Below are 25137 nucleotides of genomic sequence, written 5' to 3'. Positions count from 1 at the left end.
ACTGATTAAATTTTTCAATAATACAAACTTCGTTTGCTCGTAATGAAGTACGATCACCTTGTTATACAGATTGCCATTACTCGGCATGCAGATCATTGCAATAATCACCCATCACTGTGCAGCACTATAGTATGAATTTCACCGCCAAATTGCAGTAATTTAACTATCATACCAGATTGTAAAGTAGGTCACTAAATTGTTTCTCGTCCCGTTTCAACACGTGAGCACATTTTATTTCTTACAAATTCTTACCAGCACAGAATATGTGAATTTTACCACGCGCAGTTGACTGATCAAAATACGTGGAATGTTCTTCCAACAAATGTGAAAAAAAAATGTTCCACACGTTCACAATCGCGTGATCAACGACGTCGTTTACCGGCACAGAGATTAACCAAAAAGAGAGAAGACGAACTGAATTTTGTTGCTTGATACAGTGATCGATATTCATCTGGTACCTTAATGTGGGTTGAAGTTTCCCCGGAAAGATGGATAAGACACGTCAGTTGGCCAAGTTGATGGTCTGATGCATTAGCAAAACGTTAATCTTTCAGTATAGACATCCGGGCTCAGTGAAGTAAACTGACGTTAATGAAGTGTCAGACAAAAGTTTCTACGGTCTAACGAAGCGACAATTCGATATTCTGATTCGAATGATACTATCCTAATCCTGAAGTTGAGCCCGAAACCTAGACGCTCGGCGAACGCGTAAATACGTCCTCGGTTTCTTGATTGCAAATACTATGAGTCGATTCTATCAACATTCTCATTCCAATTGCTGCAACAACTTTTGGATCGTCACAGTTCTACCTCGTCCGAATTGATTCTAACAAATCAGAATCGATTCAACGGCGTTGTAACAGTCGCGTAACCTTGAATAATTTGGTCTTGTCAGATCACTTATTTTCATTGTCCGACAATCAAACCGCTGATGATTGATCATGTGCGACATGTTCAAATTTTATTTCTTCGAAGTTGGCATCGAGCGGGTGAGGGATACGAGGCAAAGTCACTCAAGCGAAATACTGTTCATGTAGGTATTTGACCAAAACTCGAGAGTCAACTCCGGTGCGATAAGTTAACTGCAAATTATCGAGTGACTTGTTTTCCAAGGACAATGATACTCGTCGGGTTGTTATCTGTACATTAACAGCATTCACCGAACGAACGTAGCGAAAGCACCTACCTTCACCTCTGAACGGAAATCAGTTTCGAAATACAGCAGTAGTTTGAAGCTTGTAATTAAGCGGATTTACTAAAATTCAAACACCCTTGCCATTTCAGACTTAGTATCCTGGATAATTTCACGCATCACAGAGGAACATTTCCGAGGTATTTCAATTATCCGACGGGCTGAGGTCAAAAATAATCGACCTAATCCCAGAGAATTTTCCTAATTAGTAGAATTGCATTGCTACTGAAGTTGAGCTTTCGCAGTATGAGGTGGTCGAGCGGTCCATGCGAATATTTGTTCAAATATGAATTTCTCTAACTTTGGTGATCCATCAAATTGTCTACATACCTACGTGTACCGTAACTCGTGTCTAACATTTCGTAAACTCGCGAGGCTGAAGTTAGTAACGTAAACCTAACGAAACATCATGGAATAAATTGTTGTACAATTTTAGACGGACTTTCAAAGAGTTGACTTTTCAAAATATGAACATTTTATCTTTGCTGTGATTTATTAGCTGAATTTCAGACAATCCTAAGGGTGCGAACTAACGATATCTCCAAACAATCGTTAAAGTAACGTTACTAACTTCAACCTCATATAACTTCGGCCGTTATATCCTATATCATATCAGAAACCACAGTGAGACGTAATCTTGTGAAGAGAAATTCGTGCCTACAACCGGCTGACTGGCACGTGGAGAAGATACAGTATTCTCAAAGTCAAATAAGGATGAAAATATACGTGAATGCAGAATGTTCATTTCCACGAGAACGCGCAAGGAGTGCCGTGAAAATTTTCGCACGCTGCTTCTCAAAAGGGCGAAATAGAAAACGAGGAAACGAATAGAAGTCTCAGAATGAAAACCCGTATGAAGAATGAAAGAGCAAGGTGAAAGAAAAACGTGAAATAAAAAAAGTAAAATTGGAGACTAAAATAAAATGACGTGCTGACAGCGTCGTCGACGGAAGAAGAAAAAATATGACTAATGGTAACGGCACGAAAAGCGCCCTTTTCATATGCAGCAACGTTCTCCTTCAACACCACTGCGACGCGAAAAACCGAAGAATATTCCAAAACATTGATCAAACGCGAAAGCCTTTGAGCTTTTCTGACTGACTAAACTCTGTCCCATCTACGCTGGCTCAACATTTTATACCGGAAGGCTAAAACGTTGAAGAAGTCTCACAGCTGTTCTACGAAAAGCTTGCGGTACGGTATTAAAAATAACAATCAAGTAACGTGAATATTTCACTGTGAACTGATTCAATTGATGTGAAGGACCTTCATCCGGCGCAAAAAACATTGCCAAACAAAAGTGTTACGACTCTGACGAAATGCGCAAACAAATCTTCATTTGATAATTCTTACTATAAATGTATGTATACTGTTTGTAGCAAAATCTGGAAAAATTATACCGTCTGGAATTTTGCTTCGTAGGTCCTACAATAAATTCCCCGTGAACAATAGACGTACATCCGTAAATGAATGTAAATAAACGGGAAAAGTTAGAGAGTGACAAGGATTTGTCCCGACAAGAAAGATACACGAGCGTCGTTGCGAGCGGGGGTAAACAATGGCCCCTGGTTCACGGTGAGATTGAAAAGCTGAGGGTAAGTCGTAGCGCCTGGAAACAACGCGGCGCGAGAAAGAAGAGAAAAGCTCTGCAGGGTGAGCATGCGGAGAACGAGACTGCGTAAAGCTCGAGAGGGACTAGAAAGTGCATTGAAACGCTTGCGACGTTTCGTCCTTTCAGCGTGCTCTTTCGCTGCGCAGCTTTAACGCGCCTCAAGAAACCGTACAATCGGTTATGTTGGAATGGAAAAATTGAATGGATTGGAGATACGACAGGGGTGAGTTTCCGCGCTATTATACCGTCAATGGAACTAGACAGGATCTCACATATAATTCGTCCCGATTGGTAATATCGGTAATAAGAAAGGACAAAGGTAAGCCGAATGACGCAACTCACTGAAGAATTGATCAAATTCATTTCTTCAGTATCTTCTGCAGACAGTGTAAATACGAACACGGCGTGTTGCATTCAAAAGCTTACACGGTGACGTTTCCGTGTCGATTTCATCGGCGGTGACTGTGCAGGTAAACGTTTCAAATTCTGAGTGAGGTCTACCACGTCTATTTGCCGAATAAATTTTCATTAGGGAATTCTCGCGGTACGTGGTTTTGTATCACGAGGGTTTCAACTGACGGAACTCACCAGGATCGTGATCCTGACGTGAGCTACATTGCCGGGTAAAACACGAAACGTTCAGCCATTCAACAGCGAACCTAGACTGAAACTACGCAATTATTCATACCACACGTAGCGACATCAAGATTGACACCTACCAGAAGACTGTAGCTTCCAGACTCCGGTTGAAATTCTTCAATATTATATGCAGCATGCCGGAGCGCTACAGCGGAAGATGCTAAGACGCAGAGACGCCATCTAAAGATGAGGAAACGGACGTTAATTGAGGGTTGGAATAGTCATGGTAGGGACGTTTTATCACCTCTCAGGTCAGGGACTACGTATCTCGCTGTCTGGGTCAGTTTACTCGGGCCTTAATTTGCATGGTTCTCTAGAGCAAGGGGCACTAAATCGTGAGATCGTGAGGAGACCTCCTCGTGAATTATTGAGCACAAAACAGCAATCCCAGTTCCGTCAGTTTCCACGTAAGAATAGACGGTTGAATCTGGTTCACGGAAATAAGGCAAAACTTCGTCCTAAGTCAACTTTACCACGCGAAAGTCGATTAGGAAAAGTTACAAAGATTTCAAGGGAAATAGTCAGCCAAACTGACTACGCGATAAAAGTATTCATCAGATGTCCAAAGTATCACTCAGAATTCTTCAGGAATGTTGCGAATAACCGAAGTTGCGATCATGATCCAAGTTTTGAATAATCAAAACCTCTTTGTCACTCGGAGAAATTCCATTCAGCAGGAGAAGGAAAATGTAGAAAAATATAACGATTCCAACCAGATTGTGCCAATTTTCAATCCCACTTCTTGACATGTCTCGAATTAAAATCACGTCACTAAGTATTGAGCGTACATTTCGCAGTTCTGATCAATACACAGACGAAGTATCGATACTTGTTATGTCATATTACATAAATCAAGAAATCTTTTTTGTACGGCGTTTATGCACACCTGGCACAACAACTCAATACCAGAGTTTGGCTCGCCCTCGGAGCAAACATGACGTCGACTAAGCACCCTTGCCCCGCTTGTTTGCGCTTTTTATCTGACAACGATCTTAGCACAAAGACTTCCTCGTTTCCCGAAGGAATTCTCGCGTGCCGTGACCACTTCGCTTTGCTATTATCGCAGCAGACGTACTGCGATACCTTTACATTGTGGTATCCGACTCCGAGTCTCGGCTGTCGATTAAATGAGTATTTATATGTACAATTCGCACGAGGCCTGCTTCGCGATTTATACGATGCCAAAGCAGCTGGTGGAAAGACGTTTGTTCGCCGAACAGAGCTTATCTACTTTAATATTTACTTGGAGGAAGAAAATCTCTACGGACACACGTCTGTTACAGACCTGTAAAGATAATAAGAATGTAGGCATATAATATGAAGTTTTTGTTTTCCACGTGAAAGAAAAGTGTGTAAATCCACTAAACCACGAAGAAATAAAGTGGTTAGAAATTTCCACGATAAAATTGCTTTTTTCATCCGTAGAAGACAAGCCCGGGCTGCAAACTAGAACCATACAACCGGTGAACGCGACTCTGGAAATTCTCCATTCGCAGAATCAATTTGAAAGGGAGGTTGCGCCAGAAATTGGAGTCGAAATTATGGTATACTGTGAACTCGACTAGACGGACAAAAACAGAGACAAAAGACAAAATTGAACGTTGTCGAGATCATTATAAAGTTTCAGTAATTAACCAGATATTTTCTATTTTCCAGGTTGACGATCGCTTTAACGGATATGAAAGGGTGAAGGCTTACCGCGCCAACATAAATTAAGTGGACCAATTTTTATACGATAAACTACCAAAGAAACATAAGTAAATGTGATTTTATCATTTATTATTTCAAAATTTTTTTCCGTACAATCAAAGGAATCAAAGTTCGACGATACGTTGAAATTGGGGATCATTTCCCGCGAAGCAGACTTCTCGAGATAAATCAGTGGTGAGTCGTACTACGTAAGATGTAATAAGTAAATGGTCTAACAGTAGAATCCTACATCCTGAGTTAACCCTGTTCCTTGGGCATCGAGTTAATATTAGAAAAGGTCAAGATTTACAAACTTCTGCGTAAAACTATAAATATCTTACTAGAATTTTGTATCGAAGATGAGAAGCGGGTTATTTCTGGAAAATATCGGGGTGCTGTTCCAAAACGAAAGTTCACAAAATCCTATTTCTGGAATCACGACACGATCCGCGAGTGTTTGGGAAATTTCGTGAACCGGATGGATGGGAGGGAAAGATACCCTCTTCATATAGTAGGAGAAACTGTATAGTCAGCAAAGCCGAGCTTCAGGGTCCAGGTTGAAATATCGCCTCGCGAGCAATATATTCTCATTATATTCGATGAAACGGAATATAGATGATGAGAGCTACTCAACCTGTGCAAAAAATGCCATCAACTTAAGTAGTTAACAAGCTTTTTCAATAACCCTGTATAGAAAATGCAATGCACATACGTACACGTATGTGTATGTAGATTGTAGGTACACTAAACGTTGACGCAAAATCTGGCAGAGGTGGTCGAGGTGTGAAAAACTGAATAAACAAATTTACAGCGTGTCGAAAACGTGTTCACAACACTGATGTTTTATTTCCTCATTCAAACTATAACGGATAGACTATGTTGCATAACGTATTATGTTGAGTGGAAATTCATTCAGTTTTTCAGTGTAACCTGGCGAGTTGTCAAATTATTGTATGCACAACGCGTGTAAAACATATACGCACAAACGTGACGTTGACAGTTAGGAATGGACAATGCGTGGGCGATATATCAGGTGTATTTGAAAACCAAGTGCTTGTATTTTTGTTACAGGCTTAATAGATTTTCTCTAAGAGAGTGAAAAATTACTTCAGGCATAAAATACGAGTTGTTGAAACGCTGCCGAGAAGGCTTGGACAGATTGAATTTCAACCGATGTACAAGAATTGGTTTGAAGTTTCTCCTCTCGAGAAAATAGCCGTGAATTGGCTTTTTTCGCGATTTATCATGGATGAAAAATTTGAATTACAAGGTGCTCGAACCGATTATCGTATCGAGATAACTACACTACAACTTTGTACACGTGACTATCTCCAGATGTTCGACCTCTTGAGGGCAACATATTGTGCGTCCTTTCGTTTCGATTGTTTCCATGGAGAGTGGGTGTACCAAAGCTTAGCCACGTATCGTAGTACGCGTGTCTGCCCGTACAAACATATTTGCGTAATACGCATTGAGCCCTCACTAATTAAAAGCCAACTACTAGTAAGCTGACGTCATACAGATTATAGAAGCTAATTCTAGCACACTTCCAACGACGGCGTTGGTTGAATAAACATTGTAAGCCTATCGCTTTCCCGGCCTGAATCATAAATCCATCGAAATATCGGTGTCCAAATTTATACCTGCCCCCCCCCCCCCTAATATAATTGGAAAAGATGTCAAAGATTGTACATTTGTGTGCTTTCACTGCGATGAGACCAGTATACATTTTGGAAATATAGAGTGAATTATTTGCACTTAAGTAGGACATGTCGGTCGGTTTTTCTCGGAATTATACGTCTTTCTGAAAGTCTGTCGGATCACCGGACACCGAAGAAATTTTATCACGCTGAACACTATCGCAGTTAAAATGGAGAATTAAAGAAGGCTGTAAGTGGCATTTGATCTAAAAGAAAAGAAAAATTTCCAGTCAGGACAGCTATTCGGACATGAAATATAGTATTCAAAGTATGATTCATCTAATAGAATATTCGGCGCGTATACATATAACGACAATTATATTCCACTTGACCTTGGACTTTTACCCTTGTTCGTTCTCTTTAAGAGTTGAATTCAGCACACACTTGTTTGTTCAATTTTTCGATATATGTCTAGTGATAGAGTCTCATAAATGTGCTCGAGGCACGAAAGAAATAGGAAGAAGGAAAAAATGGACCCTGTGATAAACCTTCGTTACTAAATAACATTTAAGATTTTTTATTCTATTGTGAGCTGAGCTGTTTCAAAAGACAAAGATTTTAATGCAAAATAGGTGAATCAAAATTGGTTCTTTATGCATTTTCAAATTGTTTCGTTCACTTCAAATCTCTGGTTCTTATCATCTACTTCGATTTTCTGGTTATTACTTAGCACATCGAATCTTGATTATCACCACTCAATTTGAATCTTTGATTATTACTCCCCCAACTCCTTGATTCTGAGTCTACTATTTCGTATATAAAAGATTACCAAACGTTGAGTGAAATCTCAAGGAACAATTGTTTGATACTAAGGGAGTTTTTTTTCCAAAAGTGTACGCGGAAAATAAAAATCGCGAAAATTCGTAAATATTATGAACGTTCACCCCACGATTTTCAAAAAAAGCCACCGATCTGTTTAGTCTAGCTAATATTCATCAACTTGAAAAGAAATATTCTGTACCGATAAATGAACCGTATGTATAGATGTACGTCCCTCATGACGTAGGTGATCGATGGTCATTTCTCAAATAATAATTCATCGCCAAAATATTGATTCAGCTTTTGTAGATTTATTGACGTTGTTCAATCAAACGCCTCGTTGTCTCTTCTCCCATACTTGAAATTGTTATCTGACTTCCGGCATTCTCACAATAACCGTAAATAGCTGATCAAAAGTATCGGGGACGAAATCCCCGCTAGTTTATTTATAAATGCTCACTTTTCCGCATAGTTGTGGATCCTAATTTTTTTTCTCATGTGGTCATCCGTCCGTCGTAGTTCTGGGGCAGTTGTGCTGCCCGTGAATGGGAAGCAAATGGTGTTGATAAATCACCTCTCGGTATTTTCTTCATCCTTCCTAAATCACAAGGGTCAACGAAGACATAGAGCGGCAAATGCGGGGTGCAGCGATCCGCTCGACTGGAAGTCAGAATGCGACGGAAACGGGAACCTGACTTCGCGGCTGGCTTTCTATTTCACCTCGCGTCGTTAAAACTACGGAACCTTAACGAGATTGCTCAGGAGCATTTTTGAACTTAATTTAAATGCTAAAACTACCAACCCCTTTTGCTGCTCTGGTTACAGCGATATGGATATCCACTTGCGCCATTTTCGGGCTGGAAGTTTTTTTCATGATTTATTTCACAATCAGCAGACCTAGCGAGCAATTCGATTATTCGTGAATTGTGTCGTCATGAAATATTCAGCAAACCGATGAATCGATCATTGTCAATACGATTTTTCTTTGTAAAATAAGTCTAAAATCACTGGATATAAAACTGCGTTTGAATTTTAACGAATTTGATACGTCGGTCAAATTTTGTTTATGCCGATAAGTTAGGTGACGGGTAAAATTTATTTTCAAGAAACAAACTTGATCCCATCATACAAGAATACGAATAAGTGCAGCAAAAATTAACAGTTCTTCGTTTTGCTGCACACGAATGATAACTTGCAAAGAAGAAACTTCACGTGTTGCATTTTAAATGTGAAGTAATAAATCATACTCGTCCGTGTATATAATATTTTGCCAAACGTACGTACTTTCATGACCATGCATTTTCCTGTCATTGGGGCTAGATCCAATTATGCTAATTCGTACCTCAAGGAATAAAGTTCCACTCAATCATATTACACTTGTATAATGCACGTCAGACGACGAAGGCGTTGCCCGATGCCCAGGGGACGTTGATCGTCCAACTGTAACCAGAAACTGCACCAGCTCAACCATCGCGATGTACGTAGAAGCGGATATAAATATTCGCACTGCTCGTTAAATTTCATTACGCAAAACTAGTCTGTCACGGAGTATTACACATGCATCCGGTACCATCCTATGGCTATTATACACGATTAACTATGCGGTGAACAAATTGTCAGCGTCTTTCATTTCTAGTATGCAAATAATCGCTTGATTTCGCCGTAAATATCTGCACAGAAAGCGTCGATTGATTTCACTCGCTATAAAATCCCGTACTTTCACGAAGGCGCGTCTTGTCGCTAATTGCGAAGAAAAATTGATAGCTTCTTCTTCATCGAGGTTTATAAATATTTGTAGCGTGAACTTTGCGCAACTCTTGAGAGGTCCGCTTCATTTGAAACTCGATGTATGATTGAATCTCTTTCCACCGGCAAGCCCTTGTCGTATTATTCCAACTCAATTTTACGACGGATCCTTATTTTCAATGTGATACGTTTGAATATGTTTTCAATATTCTTCTCATCAAAAACAACAAATCGAAAAATTTTTCTTATTACACAGAAAAAGTTTGAGACGTGTTTCGTCGGTTTTAGTTAGTGATTCCAGAATAATAACACTTTGGATATAAACTCTTGGTAGTTCAATGTACCAGCTACACGTTTGAGGGCGCAGCTTGTTCGACTTGTCGACACCCTCGGGTCGTCGTGGTTCGAAACGTGCAAGCTAAGCCAGACAAACTGCGAATAATGATCCGTGCAAGTTACTCTGGAACAGCTGCTCCCGTATACGTAAAAGAGGGTTCGGAACTCGGTCTTGTAAAGTTCTCAGAGAATTGAAAACGACGGTAACGCGAAGGGAAAAAAATATTTGGTATATATTCAAATGGGATAACCGACAAGCCAGAGATTATGAGTGACAGGATAACACGATATCCTCCAGCTCTGCCATTATCGGCCTGCCTTATAAAGTTTGTGATTGTTTTCGGTGTGGAACAAGATTCCTCCCCTCAATATCGGGCTCCAAGGCTCATCCCTAAAGGCGAGAAGAGAATGACCGAGGGAGCGGAAGTGAATAACAAACTTATTTTTATCGAATTGAGCGATTTACATACCTGTATACTATATCCCTATGCACACACGTATGTTCGACTACATCTTCGCTGAATTATTTATGTTCACAATTATCCACCGTAGAAAACCGATGCGGGGTGTTAACGACTGTCTCGAAAGGAGGCATAAGAAAAAAGCGAAGTAACAATTTGCGCCTGGAGTACGAGCTCGCCATTAGCGCTGGAAAATACGTGTCTGCATCCCTTTTACACGTGGAGGGTAGCGTCGGAGAAGTGGAGAATTTCTGCTGCGAGCAAGGACTTTTTGTACGTTTAAGATATGATATGGGAATATTTACACATATATAAATTACGTTGCCAGCGCGCAGACAGAGTAAATAAAAAGCGAAAGAATTACAGGCTTCTTGTCCCGAGCTTTTCCCTGTAAAGTCGAAACCCTGTACGGTTTCTATGAAACGATTTTCTCTCACTCGGTATATTCCATTGAACGTCGATAGTTATAATTCAGGCCTGTACGTGGTGTGATCAAAATTTATTCAAGACCACGGCGCTCCTCCAAGTTCAGATAAGTTAGCGCTTTGTAAAACCCAAGCTCCGAGGTACGTCGCGGAGGTACTTCAAACGGCGATAAATCGGATCTTGCGTCCCACGAGTGCACAGCGACTGGAACCGATCAAGTACGACACCGCAAACCTGATGTTAGCAAATCTATTTATTGGACGTGCCAAGTTACCGGTCCCAGAGAGAACCGAAGTGCACGCCACTTTCTAGGACACGTAAAAAGCTAGGACGCGTCTCCTCGACTTACTCAGATAACTTATCGGAGATACAAACACAGGCTGACAGCCCGATAATTTTCGTGGTTGAAAAATGATGACCTTATGCTCGGAAACACGGTCAGACAAGAACCAATCGATCAAAAAACATCTGCGGTTCGCATGTATATTATAGTTAAGCGTAATTGCTCGCAGACTCGTCTGACGGCCATATCCTCGTTACTGAATATCACGTTGCAGATGGTCCAGCTACACCGTTTGCCGAGGACTTTATCACCCTATATATACGAGTAATGCTTCCAGGTCGAAACTTGTGCGCCAGAAGCATCGTGTCCGTTTTACGTCTTGTTATCCATTCTAGGTGTGTTCTGGTATGTTGACACGAGTTGTCAAGGTGACCGCAAGGTGAAATGGTGAGGCTGAAAGGCAGACGCCGCTGTTTTTTCGCTAGTTCTTCTTTACCTGCATGATATTCGGATCCAGATGGAAAGGAAAAGTATTGCGCCGTGGTTCTTACTTTCCACCATTCCTTGAGATTTCTTTGCCGAGTAGCAATAGTGGCAAGTAAGCTCTTTCCAGGGAATCCTTGGAGTGGAAAGAATGTTCTTTGCCAGACTCTAACCGCGGCTAGTTCGAGATTTCAACTGCACGCTACTGCTGAAAATGGATTAGCTAATGAGATTTATTGGTCAAATCCGGTTTGGAAAACACTAGCGAATTTTTCACCAACGTGCTTCACTGGATGCGTTCCAATGGGAAGCTAGATATGGAGTAGATTCCGAAAGACCTGACTGGTCCCGTCCGTGTTCCAAATTAATTGAAAACGGCGTGATTGCAGGGCACGAAGTTCGTTAAATTCATTAAATGAGTATGTTACATGCGACGCTTTTGAATTTGTTCGAATTTTCGTTTCGAAACTTCGCGAATTCATCAATTTTATCACCTTGAACAAATTCCATTGTACACAGTGCTTTTGGTTTCCGTTTATGCATGATTGGAAGCCGTCCAAATAGCGTTTACGTGATAGTTCGTTGAAATATGGGGTGAAAACGAGTGCCAAAGACCGAAGGTCGCGCACCAACTATTAGGGTCTACACCAAACTACAGCCAACTGTGACATTTGACTGAGGAGCTTAGTTGTTGGTGTATTTTCTATTTTCGAACAGCCTGCAAGAGAGCGGGAGCTTGTCTCCTGACCTCATCTAATTAGATACCGCATTCCACCTCTCTCTCTGAATAGCCCCGTGCAGCAGCGTTGATTCCAAGCTCACGATCTCTATCGTCACTAAAAGCTTTCACATTCAAGCTCAGCCTTCAGCTCAGCTCCAAGCTTAACTGTGGACGAACCACAAAGATATAACTGATTATAGCGCGTGTTGATTAAAGCTGATAAGTCTTTGTACGGATATCCAGATACAGCATCGCAATGCACCCAACTGAAATTATCCATGTAACGTAATTAGGGTGAGAGTTTTATTTCCCATCCGAGCTTTTGGCTTTTTTTGCGTCAGGTCTGCCGTGCTGGCACGCAAAAATCCGCAACCCTGGAGATTCTCCAACCTCGGAGAATTTCGACAAGCCAAAATAAAGCTTACCATACATTGTCTTGATTGTCGGTAGCCAGTATTGAAAACGTTTTGAAACAATTGCCTCGCGTGAACCGTTGACGTTCAGAGATAATGACGAGAAATCCGGGGGTAGTAAATGCTGATGGTACGATAACAGTAACGGGTTTCGTTTACGCTCCGTCTTCTTTATCCGTTCCAATATACTTTTATGCTTGGACTTTACCGTACGTGCATAGTTTGCGGGTCGTTGCTCTGCACGGATTCACGTGAATCACAATTTGAAATTAAGTACCTCACGATCAGCAAGCCCACTGTTATCTCACATTATCCTCTAAAGCTCCGATGCCTGCATGCATGACGGTTTCACCGACGTCCATTCACTGGACTCAATGCGAAAACTCACCGCAGAGGGGAGAGCTGCATTGTATTGACCCTGAGAAAAAGACTCCGAGCCTTGTGCCCAATGACGTCAAATCGGAGCTTATTTTAAACCGCGCCCACTCTTTTAGGGTGAAAGAATAAATTTCGTCCGGAAGATTTGTCGGAGAAATTGTCGAAAATTTTACAAAGCAAATTCATTCATACTCGCCCGCCCAGTTCAACCGGGTGTTATCCAATTAATTAATTGCCAAAACTAACCGACAACTCTCGATGACACGTGCACGCAATTTGCAGCTTGCACTTGACGCGTGAAGCATTCCGAACACGTCACGCTGATCAACGGACCGTGCGATCCGGTGCAGTGAACACATTTCGACGATGCACGTTGCTCCGAAGCTTTGATGCACGCTCCGTTTGTCACTCGATTCGAATCTGTCGTGACTGCGGGGCGTTAGTGCTGTAACACTGCTTTAGAATTGGCAAAAGACGGTAGTCGAAAATTGGTTTCAATCTACGCTATACGCATTGGCGTGTTACGGCCGTTATGTGTTAGAATGCTGTAGGTTCAACGTTACGGCAAGGCTATGACAAATCTCCATACTCGAGCCGCTGCTAGTTTTCCACAGATCGATTATACGCATTCCTCGTCGGCAACACTTGGAATAGTTTGCAGTTCAGTTACGCAGGTTACGTTTTGCGCCATGCGTGTCCTTAAGCTGTATAATTCATAGCAAACGAGAAACTTTCAACCGGGCTGACGTTAAATTACGATAGCTTTTATCAAACCTCTTTGTCGGTGAATCAATTTCGTTTCTTTAATACCCGTTAAGCGTACTTTGGCACGACTGAGATTTCACGTCAAAGAGAATTAGATATAGAACGAGAAAAAGACGATTATCCATCGATCGATAAATGCAATTAGAGCACCAAGGGCTTGTGATAAAAATCTCACTTAATTACATCCACCAATTAAGGGGCAGACGAGATCAAGTCTTCAGACTTATAATGTTAAAACTTCATCATGCTTGTTTTTTCGTTGATCGAATGCGCTTATGGAAAATTGAAATTGAATCCGTTAGCTTTAAATAGAATCGAAGTACTAGTTTTTTGGCGATGACAGATTTTCAATTTTCCACTTTTGATCCCGTAAAAACGAGACCGAATTATTGTGCAAACCGGCGTGCGGATTTCGAAATTCAATGTCCACACGACTGGAACCAATTTAATTAATACTGGTCAGATTTGCGGTGGGATTCATTTGCGTTATACGTAACACAAGAAACATCCAACGATCCTCCATTTCTTGTGCACGTAACCGGACGCCTCTACAACGCGCGTGACAGGTTAAGCTGTCCAAAGTAGGAAGAAAAGGTACCCAAGGTAAACAAAAAGAAAAAAAGAAAAACGGGGTGAAGAAAATCTGGCATTTACCCCGCGTCAAGATGTCCCTTCCTTTCACTCAGTAGCTAAGTACATAAGTAAAGACAAGAGCATGGCTAACAACCTTTAGGGGAATTTCTACTATTTGACACCCCTTACATGCCAGTGAGCCACGCGCGTGTGACCTACTTGTATTTTTACACGTCTTTGATACCTGAGTACAACGAGCGGCTTACAAGGCATGTGACACACGTGGATTTGATTGATCCACCTGCGAGAATTTTGGTTCCTTAATTCTATACAGCGGGATGAACATTTCCCGTGGAAAATTGTCGGACGTTACTCTTCTTAGCACCGACTTTCTGTGTAATTTTTCTTTTTCTTCTTTTAAGATACAAATATACCATCGAGGCAATAAGACTTTTGAAGCACCTTTCCCGTACTGGAACATCGACGGAAATCATCATTCAAAGAGAGATTCTGGTTCTGATCTTTTTTCCCCGACAAACTGACCTGTACTAGTTGTACAATGCCTTCGGGAATAAACTAGATAGGCGTCTGCCAGTGCGCTGAGCTGTGCATTGGTTATCGATATTGTCTACTGCCTATATCTCGCCGGCCGCATAATAGGAACTCCCCGAGTCCCTCGTTCTATTCACGTCATTCTCTGGCACCTTTTTAAACTTTTACTGTAGTTCGGTCCCTGTCTTTCCGAAGAACAACTCTGGGGTGGGGATGAAATTCCGAATTTGAAAAGTTCCGAAAGCGCTGAATTCCGAATTTTTTCGTGGCGAAACTTAAAGTAAAGAAATCAAACTTTGAAGAAACATCAAAATTTCGAATAGTTCGAAACTCCTCGCTCAAAGTTCCGAATGGAAAAAATTCCGACAGGACAGAAATTAAAAAATCTGAAACAGCGAAATTCTGAGTGATCGAAGATTTTCAGTTCTATGAATTTCTGGCTTGGTGAAATTTAACCACTTTGATCCTTCTTTGTTTTTGATTTTAGATAATTTTATGTCCAGAATCCTGGTCATTTTGATTTTTGCCTTCTCTATTGAGCCAATTACGCTCTGTGAGTATATTTTAATTTTCGGAATTTCACTTTATCGAAACTTTATTTTTCGGAATTATGCTCTATCGGAATTTTGAACCGTCGGATTTGCAACGATTCGAAACTTTGTTTCTTCAAAGTTTGATTTCTTTACTTCAAGTTTCGCAACGAAATAATCGGGAATTAGGCACTTTCGGAACTTTTCAAATTCCGAACTTTACTTTCGGCCCACAATTTTCAAGACCCGCCGGTACAGTGACATCACCAGAGGTGACGCCCTTCGAACGACGAACGGTGGTAACGGTATGAGAACAAAAAAGCTGTAAGAATAAGTTGAACATTGTTACAGCTTTGTTAGACGTGGCGAAGAAGTTTAAATTCGCATAGCCAACTTTGAAAACTAATATATTATAATATACAACATAAATAGGACGTACTTCACGGACTTCGTGGTTATGTAAAAGTATTCCAGCGTATAACGCTAAGAGTCTCAGCCTCTTCAAACTTCGCGCAGGCAACTTGAACTCGCGTAATTTTACGAATGAAAAAACAACACGATCGTACATGTATGGACTCGGTGAAAATGTTATAGAATTTTCTCGAGGAAAAAAATGTTATTTTTAATTACACCAACGTGAATACGGATGCCATTTGATACTTGCTTTCCGGCATACAAGCAAGCGTGAGGTGCGTTCAGAGAACTTCGTAGCGGTTTCGGCTTGTGACTGACTTAAAATAGGTTTTGTAGGTTGGAGGTATAAGCTTGCGGAACCCTCTATATCGGATTCGATATTTTATCGTTATTGAATACTTATCCCGATTCGTGCTGCAATGCGACAAGTTGTCTTTGCAGACATCTCCGGGCACCAATTTGTCCCCGGAATTGAAAAAGAATCGTAAAATGAGAGAATATTGGCGAACTGTGCAGCGTGCCTCGCAGCCCGAGCTCCTCGAGACTTTTCCAATACTCTGAAATCGTTAGTCTTCGTTCTAGTTTGGTATTTCGTGGACATGACCCCGAGTCGAATGCTTTGACCTCGTTAACGTCATCGGACCCGCGGTCTTTCGGGATGAATTCGATCATCCGCCGCACGGCTTTCGAAACCCGAGGCCTGATTTGCTGCCCGCAATAGGACAGCCGGTACAGCCAAAGCTCTGGCATTAGATGACTTAGGTTCCTGGCGCCGCGAGCTGTACTCATGGCTTGTCATGCACACCTACACACGATTTAATCTAGCATGAGTAAATACACGGACGACGACTCAACTGTCAATTCTATCGGTATTGCCCACAAGCCTCTCGTTACAGGGTTCGTCGGGCAAATTAATCGATGTGATCACGAAACCTAACCTCGCGGAGATTCGCGTTTCATCATTTTCACAGCGAAATTCAACGGCAATCGATGACGAACAGAACATTGTTTACAACCTGGAATGAAACTTTACCGACCATAAAACCATAAGAAAGCTGATGAGGTTCTGAAGCTAAAAGGTGCCTGCATACAAGTGGCTCGACCCTCTTTATTCGCGGTCTTTTACTGTTTTCACGTTTATTGCACAATCAGGGTTGCAAGGCACGTAATGCGTTTGTTTGAAAATGTCTGTGAAATACCATCAGACCGCTGTATAGTCCCTGGGACTGCGGTAACTATTGCGGTTCGAAATTAACGCATAGCTCTATTTATTGGCCAATTTACCGACAGACGGCACACATATGTGTGTTACTCGCGCAAGCATGAATTATGACTGCATGTAAAAACTGCTGTAACTACATCTCAATGTCTGTTGAGAAAATTTACGTTGTTATTGTACATGCATGGATCACCCGAGATTGTAAAATTTATTACCAGTAGATGAAGTGCGGTATAGAGAAGACTGCGTCTTATCGTTAGATATTTACAGACCGTAAATTGGATTCGCATGTTAAATCCATCCGAGTGTGAATGCGTTTAAATGGTCGTCTGTTCCTCGCACGGGTTGAAAGACAATTCAGAAACTATGGCAAGTCGACGCTGAGCTACGCTAACCTCGTAAGCATGCGAGGTCGGGCAAGTTTAATGATTAAGCTCTAATTCGGTCCAAACTATGTCAAAGATACGTGATGCTTGCAGGAACAACAACTTACTTCTCAATTAAGCGCAAGATACGTTATTTCAAAGCGTCACTTAAATTTCCAAGAATTTGCTCACGTGTAATTATTCGCACTGTTAGACGTACCAATAATTGTTTCAACATTTAAACAACCTCGAGATCTGGAAATTTACAGTTTCTAAGAAAAGCACAATCTCCTCGACGCTCTCGATCGACGGTGTAGCGGCCGTTCTTTGTACGATCTCAGTATATAACGCGTGCATACAAACTTGACACGGGGTTACCTTTGCATCGAGACTCAAGCTAGCATCGATCGAATCGCGTTGAAAGGACCGTTAAGGCCCTATTCAACTATTCACAATTCACCGAATGTTTCGAGAAAATTCAGGCTGCGCATTCAGCTCATGGCTTTTGATATCGCCAAATTTCAACAAATCACAACGTTATTTCGTTACAATTGCACCTTTGTCTTTCACCAGTGACACATAATGCGTAACCGAACAGACATTTTGGCTTGGCTATTTCTGGTCAAAGCTTCTAAATTTGTTTTCCCGAATCACGTTTTCCAGTAAAATTCCATTAATGATTCTGCAATCGATAAATCTATATTACTAGGAAGGTTCACGGACACCAACCTGATCCTTTGACATAAGTTTTGGTGATAGGAGATCCAGCGAGAAGCCCGTGACAACGTTTCGTCGAGCAAGAAACTCAATTCGGCCTGACAAACCAATCGATGTGCAGATGTGACGGACCAGAACAGAGAATGCATGTTGTGGACGAGTAGAATTATTTCTGTTTGAAAAATAAAGCGAAATCCTGTACAGAGCATCGCGTCACGTCGTAATAACCACCACCTGAAATATTTCAGAAGTTTTAACGGACGTTAACGGAACACTTACAGACGTATTTCCCATCAGCTTACACAGCCGCGTTCAGTGAAGATGGTGAATTGTGGTTGAGGAACGAGCTGAAACGTGATTGCGGTAATCACGCTTATTTACACTGTCGGTATCGTTATTATTTTTGCTCTCTCCGGTAGCAAGAACAATACTAATAATCGAGACAGAGACTTTACTACGGCTTAATAAACATGTCTGGGTTATTTCGAATTTAACTGCGAGTGAGTAAGGGCACCATGTAAACTCGCGTGTATATATAACGTGATCTTCCAGCGTTAGTGCTTTCAGCTACGGGTTGACTCAAATTATCCAAGCCTGGAGCTTTACACGGGGAATGGAATTCGGCATCATCCGACAATGCCTATATCTATACTGTCGTTAAAAATTAATGACACAAGTTTCCGCACCTTCACAGAGAGTTTCTTCTCGAAACTATGCCTGGATGTCTGTCTGCTGTCCGTCCGTTCTAGGAGACAGCGCCGTCCCGTCGGCTTCTTGGTCTACTCTGGTATCAACTATTGATGGACTGCCTGGCAGTAAGCTGGCGCTTTAATGCATGAGGGAATGGCCCATTACATTAGGAATACATACCTAACTTCAATGGTACGAGTGATGAGTCTGCGGTTCGGCTGATAGCTACGTCACTCGATGCGACAATTAAATTTTCAGAATACAGACTCGCCCTACAGTCTGTATGCAAATTGCGCCACTGCAACCCTCCTTCGCTAGATCATGCATATTGCATCCATCCCCAAGGTTGACGTCTACGAAGCCCTAAATTGTTACGGCTGAGGGTTGTCGAAGTTTACCGTACACGGGATGAAAATGGCTACTTGTTATAAAAACTGTACGATAGCTGCGATTCAGAAAAAGAAAAACACATAAACAAAAAACTATAATAATTGTACGACGTACTCTTTCACAATGTTATCTCCGTAACATCGGTTAGCCTGTAACCAAGGGACGGTGATCGATGCCAAATTAATTTCATCCACTTCACCGAGCGCGGGGTCAATTCAGGTCACCTCGGGTCACGATGCCGGTCTAGGAGATACAGAGTGGAGAAATTAGAAAACATTTACCCAGAATACCACCGGATGCCATCATCATTCCCTGAATCACGGTGAAACGTTCCGGAAAACGAACGAACTTTAATACCACCGGACGTTGATCGTGAATTCTACAACTCGTTACGCGCAAATTGCGCATACTCGTACATTTCTCGATTACCCGAATACAGTCGTACGGTTGGTTCACCATCACATTTTTATTAATGATACACCGCGATGGTCGTTCTGAAATCCTATGCGAAGAGAGACGCAATAGCAACTATGATAGTTAAGGGTGAAAAATATCTGCGCCGTACTTAAACAACGTTTCGATTAAAGCTCTACTTATAATTGCCGATGTCCCTGAGAATCTTTCAAGCGCGTGAAGACTGCAGGTTCAAGTTATTGGACAGTCTAATCTAGAGAGTGGTCGACATGTTCCAAACGTTTACGATCAGTAGAAAGCTTCTTAAAGTCCTCTGCTTGGGTCCCTCGAGCTTACCGCAAGTTGATTGCCTCCCTGACTGTATGAAGATTTTCCCGTTTATCTCGAACGAGAGGAATTATTTAGAGGATGATAATAATACCGAGGCGTCATTTCGTGTGGAAAGTTTTCACCCACACATACGCAGCTCGCCGGGTGTTTCTTTCGCAACGATTAGAAAACGTCCATACCACGAAGAATGCTGATTACCGGTTTATTCTCAGCGTTCACTTTCTTGAATCGAACATTTGGTCATGGCGGTAAGATTAGCCGTGCGGATAATTTATCCACGTATGCTTCTTAGTTGCAAACTTCCACGACAATCTTTACGTCGGTTAAAGGCGAATTCAGTTTTATCACGGTTTACCCTTCTCATCCAGTCGTTCAACTCCTCTATTTTTCTTTTACACGTCTCTCAACTCATGCAAAATAGGCTTCGAGGCCACAGGCGGCAAATACTTTCGAGCGGTCCAACACCCTGCGGAATGTCGATACGTGGGTATAAAACGGCGAGAAACGCCTCACCGCGTGTATGTTGCATACCTGCCTGTACATACATTATACATAGCTCGTGTGCATCAATCTACATTTCAGTATCCGCGGGCCTTCCTTGTATAGGTATGCAAACTTTAAGGGAGTTGAAAAAAATTTTTATTCATCAAGTCCGAGCAGTAAAAGAGGCATTGGTAAGAAAAAAAAAATAGTGTAAATTAAAAACCGAGTTTGGCTTTTCAGACATGTTCGTGTAACGAATAACTCTGCGAGACTCGTTCAGCACAGACCACAAATATTTACCTTTCGACTTTGACCAAGCGCGAAAAGCAGCGAACAGGGAAATAAAACGGACAAGCGACGCTTAGCTTTCAGTCCAATGGATCGATTCGACTTACGACTCGTGTGATCGACCTTGGCGTCGCTCACGTTTTCTCTAAAAGCTCCTGAACCCGTTTGAGAAACTGGATTTTCATCAGCCGGATAAGGCACGTCCGATATTGAGGATTTTCTTTGGTTAAGGGTTTTAAATATTCACGCATCCGGGCTGCTCCGATATTCCGATCCTCCTTTCCTCTCCAATCGAAGAATACGAGTATATTCTTATCTCTGTCTTCCGCCGCTTCGGAAGGAGAGAATTCAATCAGAGCTCTCGAGCAAGTGTAACAATTGTGAATTCGGACGCGCCGCATATATCCAAGAATTTACTTTACATCGAAACGTGTTGGAAATGCAAAATTTCCGCGCAGGTAAATTGACTGTAAGTCGTATGGAAATGAAAGTGAAATGAGATTTAAATACCATGTAAATTTATCTACGGAACGATCCGATATCGTAGGAATTTCAACTTTCTGTGATAAATTCAGAGAGCCTTTCCTTTGAGGGTTTCGTCCACAAAGTAAAGTCAGAGGGCCACTAAATCTGTCGCATAGAGCTTGCCTAGCGCTTCGAGAAAATATTCCTCAACCCCGCGGTGCCTGTGCATGAATATTTATACTCGTCCGAATCGTTTTGCACGACGTTATCACGCCGGAAACTTTAACGAGCCGGTCGAAATTCGAAGACCAAGAGTCGAAATTTAGTACGTGAAATGTTTTTAAAGGTAGACGGTCCACGACGAATTCCATAGAAACAAATTTCCGTGGCGAAGAGTTTCCTGGGCGGCGAACTAATCGCGAAGTAATTCGTCCTTTTGTGAGAAACTAGCCCCAGTCACGACGTAGTCGGTTTCAGTCAGGTATAATGGCTTAAAAAGTTATCCGACGCTTTGCGTGCAGCAAACTCCTGAAATGCGTTAACGGAGGCGCGCCGCGTTTATCCTGTCGCTGCGTCGGTTGAAACTTTTTTCTTTCGCAAGCTTATATCACATGCACAAGCAACATGATTACGAACCTGCAGGTGCACCTTATAGTTGGATATAATTTGTTAGCGTGTTATATTTTTTCCGTATCTTAAATTTTGTTTTTTTTTTCTCATTTTTAAATTCAACACGTTTTAAAGTGTTTCTTACATTCCATGTTAAGTTGAACGTTTAAAAAACTCTTGGCATTAAACACGCAGCGACAGTATTTTTAAAGCTCGATCTCTATAAGATAAGATTTTCCCCCGATGAATGTACACATTTTGTTTCTAATTGAATTAAGACTTGAACCAGATGTACAATAATCATCGCGATAATCATCGACTACTGATGATTCGTTAAATTCCCACGTATCGGCAATCGCATTGAGGATTAATTGTATCGTTAAATTCAGCTTCGCGAGGAATTATTATTCTGAATAATTTATGGAAACGTTGAAATAACTCGATCAAAGTATAATCAATTTTAAAACACACTTTTTTCGTCAAGGCTTTAACGTGACACGCGTGCGTTAAATGATTATAAATATTTCAGCGAACCTTCTGTGGAATTAAAAAAATACATATTAAACTTGACAAATTTTTTACGACAATTTACTCCGACTCATTTATTAATAATTTCTTCACTTCAATGAGTTTCGTTTACAAGTTCGCTGATGCAGGTAGCTGATCGTTGATACTATGGTTTTTCGCTCGGTTTGGCCGACATCGCTAACCACTTTGCGTATATGCATAGTGATTAGCCGGAGTGGCCGTGACTACAACGGTAATTATCGTTATTGCAATTAGTATAATTGAGTTTTCTATCCATAAGCCTCACTACTCGGTTTAGCTCCGTCGCTTCGGTCGAGTGAATATACTTTAATTGACTTCTTTCCAGCGACAAAATATCATGTGCCTTTATTCTCCATAACAGGAGTAAACTGAGCATCAGATGAAAGATGAAGTAATACTGGAACTTTCGACTATAAACACGGTGGATGCGATAAACTCGGCTATTGACCCGCCTTTTGTCCCGTCCCTTTGTTTCGACGTACCTGCGTAATAAAATGTTATAATCAAAGTCCTGCGAACGCCGTTATATGAGATTACGAATAATGGTTTTTCATTCCTCATCCATTTACAACATCAAAGGGGAGACGAGCATTTTTTCAACAAATGTAATCCACCGGGTGGAGTTGAAATCTTGTTCATAAATCACAAGCATTTGATCCGCTTCTTCTGATAATCCCAAACCAGAACTACCAACTCACCGGCCTTTTGACGCATGCGCGAGCTTTCGCATGTGAGTGTATAATTTTGTGCGGAATGAAAGCTTGGGTACGTATCATATTTCCTGCTGGTATAAAGCTGAAATATCGTTTGGAATTGCGGTATCAGCGATTTCGGAAAGGTAAAACACAAATCGAATTTGCAAAACCCAACGTCACATGTTCGAATACAATCGGAAAGCAGTCAACGGCTCGATAAACGGTTGAAAAAATTTCCCGGTTGCGCGAGAATAAAGGGAACGCTTTTGTGCAGCGGCAAGAATTGAAAAGTTTCATTTATCCCGATGCGATCATGAAAGTTGAGTGGCGTCCCGGAATCGGACGCATCGCGAGTCCCACGGGAGATGGCCGAGGTGGCTGATTGTCGATAAAAATGAAATTAAGACCGTAATAAATAGGCATGTAGCAACGGTAAGGAGAGTGATAGCGTAACACTTCTCGAGGAAAGTATAAACGAGATTTTTATCTTTCGACTAGCATATTAGCACACAATGCCGATATAAGGAAAGTGAAGTAAGAGCCAATAGTAGAATGTCTGGTTACTTGCAAGTATCGTAAACCTCGTTACGAGCAATGATACCACCTTATAAATGAGCGTCGCGTGTATTCTTACGTGGAAAATTAACATTAATTTATACTTTTTACTTTATATTTATTTGCAAAGTGGACGATGGCAGCGTTTCGTCGGATATAAACAATGATACGAATGCTTTCCGCTTTTAAAGCTCTATACCGTCTGCAAACGGAATAATTTTCCGTATTTATAAAATCGCGTCGCAAAAGTTCAACAGCCGTGACTGAAGTCAATCATGTTGAATTCAATAAAACTGTACATCCACGATACAGAAAAAAAATTATCAAACCGCTGTACACAACGCTTTACTGACAACCACGATTATCAACGGTTTCCTAGACATTAAGATATGAAACCACTTTTTAATAGCAAAAAGTTGCAAGTCAACCAAATATAATCATTAAACACATCTCGTTTGCTTTGTATGTATAATGATTTTCTGTAAGTCGTCTAGTTACTGACGATATTGATATTTAAGTTTTGACAAATATTGCAGGCATCTCATCTACCAACAAAATCAGCTCTGTTGCAAAAAAACAAAAAAAAAAAAAAAACGGAACCAAATAAAACATAATTATTGATCGGTACTGAATTTCGTATTTAAATTTACGGGTTTCAACTATCATCCACGCTGACGTTAATAAGCTTGAGTCTAAACTTTTCAACCCTGATTAATTAACAATCGCTCGTCTTGGCAAATTTTCTACTCGACCGTACGCCTGATTGAACCCCAATTCCTTCTCAGCTCCTCCCCACGTGCAGATAACAACCACGGCGTTGGCCGATGTGCTGGCAATTTAATACAAATTCCCTGGGTCTAATGTAAGATTTGACAACAGCTTGCTTTCCCGTGAAAGCTCCCAGCTTATTCTTGATAATTTCCCTTCGGAACAGACTCGGGTTGGGAAAGGACGGCACGGCTGGGACTTGAGATAATTTACGAGAGAAGGTACGATTACGCGGTGTTTGCTTCGAGGTTAGTAATTCTTCATGACAAATTTACCCCACATTGGATGAAGTTTCCGTGGCCCTCGATCTGTTCTATAATACACGTGATACTTAATGCTACCGATGACCAAACCTCCAGGGTGGTTTTTGCTGATTCGAGGTATCACGGGTAAAGGTCACACGACCTATCCACAGAAAGGGATAAACACGTGTCCAAAGTCAGGGTTCCGTTGCGAATCCGACGCCCCTCCACCTCCTTCGAGGATCTCGCAGGACGCGGACCCTGAAGTCCTGAGCAAACTTGGACCGGTTCCGCTTCGTAGATTTATCGGATGAATACGCGAGAATGAGTAGAACGAAAATCGACTGTGTGAACTTTGTACGATTATTGAATTACTTGCTCGCGATTAAGAGCGGGTTTTTTTTCTCTCTCTTTTTTCTTTCGTTTCCTTAACTGGATACGTGTGACTGAGACAACTCTCAAGGGAAATATCTCCAAGGGTAACACACTTTTATTGCAGCAGCTTCCGCCCGCGGTCTTTCACAGTATATTCACGTAAAAAAGTCAGTATCATCTGTGACACGTCACCCCTCGTCTTAGCTGGAGGCTCCACGAGTGAAAGCGGTTATCGCGAGGTATAACGATTGGTTATAGGGGGAGAATAACGTTTGGAGACCTTTAAAATGTGACTGGGACATTAATCTTGA

At 41.5% G+C, this 25137-nt stretch overlaps 1 protein-coding gene and 1 long non-coding RNA gene across 5 annotated transcripts in view; one reads left to right on the top strand and one right to left on the bottom strand.

Moving 5' to 3' along the window:
• Window positions 1-25137, top strand: part of LOC107218064 (small conductance calcium-activated potassium channel protein) — a 161715-nt gene that overhangs the window by 11567 nt on the left and 125011 nt on the right. For both annotated transcript variants that reach the window (XM_015655813.2, XM_046743925.1), the window contains exon 2: window positions 5100-5327. The gene's annotated coding sequence lies outside the window, so the exon portion shown is untranslated. The remainder of the gene's footprint in view (window positions 1-5099; window positions 5328-25137) is intronic.
• The window catches only part of LOC124295128, a 158281-nt gene that overhangs the window by 28640 nt on the left and 104504 nt on the right, over window positions 1-25137 (bottom strand). The window lies entirely within an intron of this gene.

The sequence above is a fragment of the Neodiprion lecontei genome, chromosome 6, assembly GCF_021901455.1.
Source record: "Neodiprion lecontei isolate iyNeoLeco1 chromosome 6, iyNeoLeco1.1, whole genome shotgun sequence".
Taxonomy (NCBI): domain Eukaryota; kingdom Metazoa; phylum Arthropoda; class Insecta; order Hymenoptera; family Diprionidae; genus Neodiprion; species Neodiprion lecontei.
This window is presented reverse-complemented; position numbering and strand designations above follow the sequence as displayed.